Source organism: Prionailurus bengalensis, chromosome X (genome assembly GCF_016509475.1).
Source record: "Prionailurus bengalensis isolate Pbe53 chromosome X, Fcat_Pben_1.1_paternal_pri, whole genome shotgun sequence".
Taxonomy (NCBI): Eukaryota; Metazoa; Chordata; class Mammalia; order Carnivora; family Felidae; genus Prionailurus; species Prionailurus bengalensis.
The window spans coordinates 26,215,100-26,225,088 of record NC_057361.1 but is presented as its reverse complement, the minus strand read 5'-3'; the positions used below and the strand labels follow the sequence as shown (position 1 = coordinate 26,225,088).

Sequence of the window (9,989 nt, the reverse complement as noted above, 5' to 3'; positions counted from 1 at the left end):
GAAATACTGCTATAGGTACAACATGAATGAACTATGAAAACATGTTAAATGTAAGAACTCAGTTAGAAAAGACCGCTATCTGATTTCATATAGTGAAAAAGCACAATAGGGAAATCTAGAGACACAGAAAGGGGATTAGTGGTTTCTTAAGGCTGGGGTGGGGAGGGGCGGGGGAATAGGGAAACAACAGTTGAAAAATAAGGGATTTCCATAAAAGTCCTAGAAGAGAGCACAGGCAGTAATTTCTCTGACATCAGCTATAGCAACATTTTTCTATATATATCTCCTGAGGCAAGCGAAGTAAAAGCAAAAATAAACTATTGGTAGTACATCAAAATAAAAAGCTTCTGCACAGCAAAGGAAAAGATCAACAAAACTAAAAGGCAACCTACTGAATGGGAGAACATATTTGCAAATGACATATCTGATAAAGGGTTGGTATCCAAATATATATAAAGATCTGATACTACTGAACACTCAAAAAACAAATAATCCAATTAAAAATGGGCAGAAGACATGAACAGACATTTCTCCAAAGAAGGCATATGGATGGCCAACAGACACAGGAAAAGATGCTCCACATCACTGCTCAAGAGGGAAATGCAAATCAAAACTACAATGAGATGTCACCTCACACCTGTGAGGATGGCTAAAGTAAAAAAGACAAGAAACAAGTGTTGGTGAGGATGTGGAGAGAAAGCAACCATCTTGCACTGTTGGTGGGAATGTAAACTGGTGCAGCTGCTAGGGAAAACAGTATAGAGATTCCTGAAAAAGTTAAAAATAGAACTACCCTATGATTCAGTAGTTACACTACAGGGTATTTACCCAAAGAATACAAAAATAGGAATCCAAAAAGATATATGCACCCTGTTAATTGCAGCATTATTTACAACAGCCAAATTATGGAATCAGCCCAAGTGTCCATTGATAAATGAATGGATAAAGAAGACATGATGTACATACACACACACGCACACACACATACACACACACTGGAATATTACTCAGCCTTCAAAAGGATGAAATCTTGCCATTTGCAACAACATGGATAGAGCTAGGGAGTATAATACTAAGTGAAATAAGACAGAGAAAGACAAATACCATGTGATTTCACTCATACATGGAATTTAAGAAGCAGAAAAAATGAGCAAAGGTAAAGAGAGAGCGAGAAAGAGAGAGCGAGAGAAACCAAGAAACAGATTCTTAACTATAGAGAACAAACTGAAGATCGCCAGAGGGGAGGTGGGTGGGGGTTGGCTAAAATAGGTGAAGAGGATTAAGAGCACATTTATCATGATCAGCGCTGAGCAATTGTATAGAATTGTTGAATCACTATATCGTACACCTGAACCTAATGTAACACTCTATGTTAACGATCCTGGAATTAAAATTAAAAAAAAAAAAAACCAAAACTTTACAAAAAGAACAACAAATGCTAAAAAAAATAAGAGGTTTCTTCTTAAGATGCTGAAAATATTCTAAAATTGACTATGGTCATAGTTGCACCTGTGAATATACTAAAAACTATTGAATTGTATACTCTACATGAATTGTATGGTATACGAATTATATCTAACATGAAGATGTTAAAAAAGCTTATTTCATGCAGAATTACCATTAGAGCATAGGTAATACTCTATTACCATTAGAGTATTCAAATCTACTAAGAGATTTAAAGGGCCCCATGACAAAAATCACCCACGAACATGCTTCCTAGCTCTGAACTTAGACAACTTGTCATTAAGGACCATGTTTCTTGTGCGGAGACTACCCAAGTGGATAAAAACACATCCCGGACACCCCAGCACATTTATTTTCTTGCTTCATCTCTTGACATTTGGAGAATATCATTCATTAGTCACGCCTTCTCTAAATGGCAACATTATTTTCAGTAATAAACATGCAATCATCAGTAGTAACTATGTTTTCTTGGTTCATTTGTTTAGAAACACAACAAATTTTAACTTTTGAACAAGTTGCTCAAATTTGAACTTTTTAACAAGTTATTCAAGTGCCTCTTTAAAGATGCTTGTACAAAGTAAACAAACAGATGGGATATGGAGTAAAATACTTACACTTTCTAAACAAAAAATATGATACTTTGAAGTTCATACCATTTAATTGTTTTAAATTAAAAAAAATTTTTTTAATGTTTATTTATTTTTGAGACAGAGAGAGACAGAGCATGAACGGGGGAGGGTCACAGAGAGAGGGAGACACAGAATCTGATACAGGCTCCAGGCTCTGAGCCGTCAGCACAGAGCCCGACGCGGGGCTCGAACCCACCGACCGCGAGATCGTGACCTGAGCCGAAGTCGGACGCTTAACCGACCAAGCCACCCAGGCGCCCCTAATTGTGTTAAATTTTAAACACAGGAGCACCTGGGTGGCTCATTCCGTTAAGCTGTCAGATTCTTGGTTTTGGCTCAGGTCACGATCTCACGATTTGCAGGCTCAAGCCCCGCGTCGGGCTCCATGCTGACAGTGCAAAGGCTGCTTAGGATTCTTTCTGTCTCTCTGTCCTTCCCCTGCTCGCTCTCTCTCTCGCGCGCGCTCTCTCTCTCTCTCTCTCTCAAAACAAATAAATAAACAGAGGCACCTGGTGGTTCAGTCAGTTAAGCATCTGACTTCGCTCAGGTCATGATCTCACGATTTGTGCGTTCGAGCCCTGCAACGGGCTCTGTGCTGACAGCTGGGAGCCTGGAGACTGCTCCGGATTCTCTCTCTCTCTCTCTCTCTCTCTCTCTCTCTCTCTCTCTGCCCCTCCCCACTTGTGGCCGGTCTCTCTCTCTCTCTCTCTCTCTCTCTCAAAAATAAATATTAAAATTCTTTTAAATGAATAAACATTAAACAATTTAAACACAAAAATCTAAGTTTTATTTAGAATTACTATTTACATGTGAAATGCAAAAGTTCTGTTTCTTTTTTACGACAGTTAAGTCATCTATGTCCTACGATTATTGTGTACTTTGACTCTACCACTTGACTGCGGGAATACTTAATGCCACAGGTTTGCAAACAAACATCGTGCCTAAAGTAAGCTTGAAAACTTCTAAATTGTGTTGACACTACTCATGAAACGACTATGTGCAGCTGAGTACACATGTGTCTGGGATGATAACACACCTGGGCATTCTCCTTATTAACTTCCAGGTGGAATAAAGTGCATATTAAAAATAAATATGTGCGGGCCACCTGGGTGGCTCAGTCGGTTAAGTGTCCGACTTCGGCCCAGGTCATGATGTTACGGTTCGTGAGTTCAAGCCCTGCTGTCAGCGCAGAGCCTGCTTCAGGTCCCCTGTCTCCCTCGCACTCTGCCCCTCCCCAGCTTGTCCCCTGCCCTCTCTCTCTCTGTCAAAATAAATAACTAAACTTAAAAAAGGATGAAAACAAATAAATGCATGCTAAATTGAAGTTAACATATATACTATTAAAACAGCAGTATCCGCAGAAGTTGCTTAAAACTTAGGACAATGAAAGGCTTTGCCATTGTTTAGACGTGCTGGCACATGGTGACGAGAGAGAGGAGATTGATTTTAGTCAGTCGTACCACTGTCTTGGGGTCTTCATAGACAAGCACCCCCTTTTGCCTACACTCAGGGCGGGCTGCTCCCAACCACCTGCCCTGGCTATCCACCACCCCACCTCCCTCCCGTACCCAGCAGACGCGCAGTTAATCATTGTTTCCATGCAATGGACCTAACTAAACCCAGCTAGAGCTCTCAATTGCTCCCTACTGTTTAACAAGAATAAACAATCAAATAAAAATGAGAAAAATTTAAGTTGCTAAGTAAATAAACTCCGCTGGTCCCATCAGAATGAAAAATCAATATAAAACCCCACACAGTCAATTGGAAGCCGCGAAAAGACAAGACACATCTAGTTAAAATTGATCTTTAGGATTCAATTTCTGTTTTTATTTTTTTACTGTTTATTTATGTCTTTATTTTTGAGAGACAGAGAGAGAGAGAGAGAGAGAGAGGGCAAGCAAGGGGGCAGCAGAGAGACGGAGACCCCAAGCAGGCCCACGCTGTCAGCACAGAGCCTGACAAAAGGCTCGATCTCACCAAATATGAGATCATGACCTGAGTTGGAATCAAGAGTCAGACCCTTAACCAAGTGAGCCACCCAAGCACCCTAGGATTCAATTTCCATAGAAGCCTGTACTTCATTAGCCAGAGTCACAACCAAGGGAACTGTAAAAGTTTATTTCATTAAAAAAATATATATATATCCATATATATATTCATATATATCCATATAAATCCATATACACACATATATATCCATATATACTCATATATTTCCATACTCATATATATCCATATATATCCATATATATTCATATATATCATATATTCACATTCATATACATCATATATATTCATATATATTTATATATGTTCATATATATTCATATATATTTTTATATGTTCATATATATTCATATATATTTTTATATGTTCATATATATTCATATATATTTATATATGTTCATATATATTCATATATATTTTTATATGTTCATATATATTCATATATATTTTTATATGTTCATATATATTCATATATATTATGTATGTTCATATATATTCATATATATTTATATAAATCATATATATTCATATATATTTATATATATTCATATATATTTATATATATTCATATATATATTCATATATATATATGAAATGGCAGCTTAGGAAATTTTTGGACAGGTGACATTTGGTTTGAAGACATTTTGATTCAGTTCCTTCGGTTAGCTTAGAGGAGTAGATAATATGATTATAGAAATGGAAGGGAAAATTAGCAAAGAGATGAAATGTGTAATTTAGTCACGCTATTCTTGGTTTTTTCCTTCTGCCTTACATATGCTTTAATTCAAGGACAGCAATATGCTTCAGGAATAGAAAAACAGGGCAATACTATTGTGAGTGCCTATAGCACGTAATAGTCCCTTAAGAGTCATCCTTGACCCGGGGCACCTGGGTGGCTCAGTCGGTTGAGTGTCTGACTTTCGCTCAGGTCATGATCTCACAGTTCGTGGGTTGGAGCCCCGCATCCAGCTCTGTGCTGATGGGTCAGAGCCTGGGGCCCGCTTTAGATTCTGTGTCTCCCTCCTTCTCTATCCCTACCCTGCTCGCACTCTCTCTCTCTCAAAAATAAACATTAAAAAAAGAGTCATCCCTGTTCTAATACCCAAAGAGGTTATCATTTATATTGCCTGATCACTTTTTAGCGACTTTGCCAAAATTACTCGCTTCAATTCCAGAACTGAGCCTAGTGATGCTGGGATTATGAAAAAAAAAATTACACAGATACTCACGGGATACTCATGAGACATGATTCTGGTTAGTAGTTTACAAACAAGTAATAAGTGAAGTTTCTGGAACACCTCTGTAAAGGGCATGGAGGCAGGTGCCATACACAGTGTCATGGTTCCCATTCGGCCTCCTTCTTTCCCTGGGTCGGGAACAGGAGAAAGAGCCCCATTTTTATCTTTAGCGACTTCAAATACTTTCCCAGCAAAGACAGAAACCTGGTGACAGAGATTAGGCCATAATGGCTCCACTTCTTTAGAACTGGTATTTGGGTCAAGTCAACACGAATGGGCATGGAGGAGGGCACCTGTTGGGGATGAGCACTGGGTGTTGTATGGAAACCCATTTGACAATAAATTTCATATTAAAAAAATAAAATAACAATAAAAAAATACAACAAAGAAGCACGAATGGGCCAAGGAAACAGGGATGAATAACGTATTTATATAGGTAATAAATAAAATTATTTATGGGATTTAGGCCATCTAGGGCACCATCATCTTGGAAGGCTTGCATTTCTTCTCACGGTTTCCAGGGTTCTGTGGCGTCTGTTGCAGGCAGAGGGTGGAATGTGAGTATTTAAGGGCAAGGCCTGGGAGGGGCTGACATTACTTCTGACAAAACACCCCCCCACCCCCACCAGCCAGTGCCACGTCACATGGCCCCAAGCTAGGCTAAGCAATGTAGCCTTTCCGTAAGGTCAGAAATACAAAAAAAGAAATGGTAATTGTTCAACGCAGCACAGCCTTTGCCTTGTAAGTTTATAATCTGATTTCTCGATTTTCAACCTTCTATGATACCTACTGATTTCCTACAATAGAAGACAAAGGTATAAATCACAAACCACTTTCCCCTCAATTACCATGACCTCCAATACTTTCTCTCCTTCCACACTTCCCTTTTCTCTACTCTTCCAAAAACGTTACATTGCAAATGCTGGATAAATACGTATTTAATACATAAATTGTTACAATGATGTAAGCAGGGTTTATCGATGGACCACAAAGTGTGCTTTGATGTTTTCTTTGTTGTACACACTTCTGTTTTCCCTGGAGTCAGTTAATAATTACTGCATTTTCTTTTAGTGTAATGTGGACTACTAGCTGATTTATCCCTAAGCTCACAACAAAAGCTTCATTTCCTCTCGGTACTTTCCAACACATCAAGCCAATTACCAGCAACATGTTTTAGAGGGTGAGGAGATAGCCTTTCTGGGATCCTCTGTCTGCCTACTCCAATTTGGACTGGTTTTTCTGTAGGCCTGCACAAGGCCATCCTGAAAACTATCCTTCCCCACCTTCCTGTGAAATCGCCCTATGCCTCTCCTGTGTTAGAGCCTCTGTCTTCTGCATCCACTATCTTTTCTCGTTTTATTTCCTTATCTTGGTGGATATTTATTTCCTTACCTTATCCTCCAGTAGCTTTCAGAGAAGACGCCTTTAAAGTACATCTTTAGGGAGTGCATATCTGAAAACGTCTTTATTCTCCTTCCCCCCCTCCGTCAGTACACTGGCAAGGGATAGAATTCTAGTTTGGAAATCATTTTCCCTCAGAATTTTGCATGTAATTCTCCACTGTCTCCTGAATTGCTTCTCCTTTTGCTTCTGCAAAGTCGGACGGCATTCTCATTGTCAATCTGTTCTGTTACCTGTTTTGCTTGTTTGTTTTTGTTTTTTAGCTCTGAGGGTTGTTAGGGTTTTCTCTTTACCTACGGCATTCTGAAATCTCGCACTTAGGTATCAGTGTGGGTAATTTTACATCGACACCACAATACTTGAGCGTTCATTCACAAACTAACATCCTTCACTTGTGCAGATGGACTCTCGTATTTTTATTTTTCTAATTCCCTCACTGTTTTATTGGTTCTTTCTTTCTGTACCTCCTGTTTGTAAGGTATCAGATATCCTAAAGTAATTTTCCAATTTTCTTTTCTCTCCTATTTTCCAGCTCTTTTCCTTTTTGTTCAGTGTCATGGAGAGTGACCTCCACTTTGTCTTCCAACATTTCTGCTGGATATTTTTCTTCACTTCGGCTGTCGACATTTCATTTCCAGGGGCTCTCTGTTAGGCTCTGAACTATAAAAATGGCATCCTGTCCTTGTTGTATGGAAGCCAATCTTCTCATATGCTGCTGAGGATCTTTAAAAAGGTGTTTAAAAAGTCTTCCTATGTTCCCCACTTTGTAACCATTTGTTTTGGTCTGTGTCTTTTATGCTTGAGGCTTCCCTCCAATGCTAGGAATTCTTGGCTGATGTTGGCCACACTCAAATGTTGGCCGATAGCTCTACATTTAGGGGTGGGGGTGGGCCGATTGGGCACATTTTCCCTTAGATTTTAGTAGTTCTGCCTGGTACATCAACAGTGACTTTCCAGCCATATATTCACAGCATAATCACGTAGGGAGCTTTAAAACTCATAATTCACAAGGTGTTATCTTCAGATATGCTGATTTCATTTCTTCGCAGGGAAGCCTGGGTATTAGGATTTTTCTAAAGCTCCCCAGATGATTCTAATGTGCAGTCAAGGTTGAGAGTCACTGTGAGAGAAAGTTCTGGTTCAGCCTCGCCAGAGTATACCTCCTGTGTCCTAGGGGTCCCGGCTTCATGGAGTATGGAGGGGACCTAGCTCTCTATACAGCCATTACATATCCTTTCCTTTTCAGTCCTACCTGTACCTATGCCTTAATTAGTACTTTGAGCCTGTAATCTCAGAGCCTTTCTGGACTTCTGTAGCATCCATCAGTTAGTTTCTGGATCGTGCTGTCCACACTGTGTGAATTTAGCTTTCTCGAGTCTTCTCAGCCAGTTAATACGCACCACCTTCCTTCCACCTTCTGGCACTTGGTTGCGATGCTTCATCCTTTTGTTCTTGTGGAACATGCCATTTTCTTCTCTTCACTGCCATTTCACTGTTGTTTCGGGAGGGAGAAAGGTAAATGTAGACGGTACCTATGCTTAGGTGAATTCGTCACCTTCCCCACCTCACCAATTCTTACTCATGCTCCGGATTTCTACTTTTCCTTCCTCGGACAAGCCCTTCCTGGCTGAGCCATCCAAGTTTGCTTTCGACAGTGTCACCTCTCACAACATCGGTCTTCCATCAAGGAGGTTTTGGGCAAGATCTAGGAGTTCCAGCAGATTCCCTTGCCAGAATTCCCTGAATGGCAAAGGGAAAATAATAGAATGAGGACCCCGACGATCAAGGATGGGTGTGTCCAGCAAAAACACCTAATTTCAATCATTTCAGCTGTGAGATATGTGCTCTTATTGTTTCCTAGATGTTCTACAAAGGGCAATTCAAATTTTAAAGGTTCGTTTGCAGAGGATTTTTCTGGCACGTCCACAGCACAGAGATATTCACATAATGAGTACTCGGTGAAACCATTTAAAAACTTTTAGATTTGTTTCTTGGATCTGGAGTGAAATTCGAATAGCTAGTTGTGTACCTTCTGCCTAACAGGCCCAGTGTGCATGTGCGGGTGTGTATGTGTATCTGTCTGGCCGTGTGCATGTGTGCTGTATGCTTACAATTTCTTTTTTTCTGTTTTTACTTTTATTTGTATTTGTTTTATGCAGAATTTATTCTCCGGCCATAAGTTTTTATTTCTTCAGTGTCTTCTGGGATATCGTTTTCTTCTGTGCAACCTCCTCTTCTGGATTAGGAACAATCTGCTCTGTTTCAGTAGGGATCATACCGGGGTGGCAGGGAGAGCTCATGAGTGGGTTACTCCAACCACGAACCCTGTAAGTTCTATGCCACATCTTGGGGGCTTTATTCACCTGGATGTGCTCAGTGACCAGAGAATCTACATCTAACCCCTGAAGTTAAGCATTACTCTCTGCGTTTTTATTTATTTATTTATTTTCAGAGACAGAGAGAGAAAGAGAGAGAAAGAGAGAGCATGCGCACGCACACGTGCGTGTGAGCGAGCAAGGGAGTGGCAGAGAGAGGGATTGGGAATCGCAAGCAGGCTCCACGGTGACTATGGAACCCCACTCAGGGCTATGAACCCGCGAGAGCAAGACCTGAGGCAAAATCGAAGAGTCGGTCACTTAACCGACTGAGCCCCCCAGGCGTCCCCGCTCTCTGCATTCAGCAGAAAAATTCAGCACTCTTTTGGGGCCAGTGACCGTGCGTCCAGCCCCCCCGTGTTGGACCTGGCCACACCTACCAACTTCACCCGTGTAGGGACAGAATGGCACACATTGCTTCCACAAGGTGACTTTTTCAGATACTTGGTGGTTTTTCAGATATGCATACCCTTGATGGGCTGGGCAGTTTCACGTGTGCTCTTAAAGTGAACATGAAGACTTGAGCCTCCTGATTTGCATGATTTCGTAGGGTTTTCTGGCTCAAGTGAACAGTAAACCATTTTCAGAGATCACCTCAGGCCGCTTACAGGAAGAGCTACACTTAGGATTTCTAAGGATAGGATTTTTGTATAGTTCTTGATTTAAAACAAAAAAAACCCTAAACTTTTAAACTACATTTTGGAATAGTCAATGCAAAGATACAAAACAGTATAACGCGGAAAGCTTTTCTGTCTCTAACCGCTCAGTTCCCCTAGAGTCAACAAGATCCATTTCTCCCAGAAACGTGTAAACTTACAAATGTTATGCTTCTTAAACACACGTTGCAGCCTATGACACACACCCGTGTGTGCTTT

At 40.4% G+C, this 9,989-nt stretch overlaps 1 pseudogene; it reads right to left on the bottom strand.

Moving 5' to 3' along the window:
• Positions 1 to 8,856: 8,856 nt before the first annotated feature.
• On the bottom strand, positions 8,857 to 9,695 carry LOC122477316 (annotated as a pseudogene).
• Positions 9,696 to 9,989: the final 294 nt, after the last annotated feature.